Here is a 371-nt window from a genome sequence, read left to right on the forward strand (position 1 = left end):
ATCAGCCAGGCCCTGCGTGGAGTTTCTTTCGTCTACTAAGAACCACTTGATGGTCGACGACTCAAGAGCTCTGTTTCGCACCTAAACACGAGGGGAAAAATGTCTTAAACAGGAGCATTAGTATGCCCCAAGGATATAAAACAAAAGCTTCTTAAATGCAGAAAAATCATCAGAACTTAATGTTTTAATCTCTAGTGTGCACCATGATTGATAATTGGTACGAAGTACCAATTACCAGTCACGGTGTACTTTAAATTATACACAGCGCACACACGCACAATCACGCTAGCAATGTCTCGAAACTAGTAACGCATACAGAAAAAAACACAAGCACATGAACACACACAAAAACAACCACAAGACCACTCTGA

Source organism: Penaeus monodon, chromosome 30 (assembly GCF_015228065.2).
Source record: "Penaeus monodon isolate SGIC_2016 chromosome 30, NSTDA_Pmon_1, whole genome shotgun sequence".
Taxonomy (NCBI): domain Eukaryota; kingdom Metazoa; phylum Arthropoda; class Malacostraca; order Decapoda; family Penaeidae; genus Penaeus; species Penaeus monodon.